Raw genomic sequence first — 432 nt, 5'->3', positions numbered from 1 at the left:
GTTTTTTTTAAAGTGGTTTCCCTAGTAGGCCTATTGAATAGGCCTGGAAAACTATTGTAAAGAACTCTTAATTATATTATACACATTACGAGTATATATTATTGCTACAATTATATTATTATATATAGAGCATATTAATACATTAATAATAGAAAATTTAGTACTTGATTTTTTGAAAAAATAAAAATTATTTAGCAAGAAAGATTCTTCAATGACGGAAGATACGACCCTAGCACGTTTAAGATATAGGGACGCTCCTGAGCCAGAGCGTCACGTGAGCGGTCGACGGCTCGGCCGCTGAGACTCGAGTGGTAGTGGGGGTCGCTCTCCGGAATCAGCCCGAAATGTGCATCTAGTGCCGAGCACTGATATACAGGATAAACAAAGACATCTATTGTATAGGCCGCGGCCTAAATGCACGGTGTAACCGTA

The sequence above is a fragment of the Mycetomoellerius zeteki genome, unplaced genomic scaffold (assembly GCF_001594055.1).
Source record: "Mycetomoellerius zeteki isolate Tzet28-1 unplaced genomic scaffold, Tzet1.0 scaffold8, whole genome shotgun sequence".
NCBI lineage: Eukaryota > Metazoa > Arthropoda > Insecta > Hymenoptera > Formicidae > Mycetomoellerius > Mycetomoellerius zeteki.
This window is presented reverse-complemented; position numbering follows the sequence as displayed.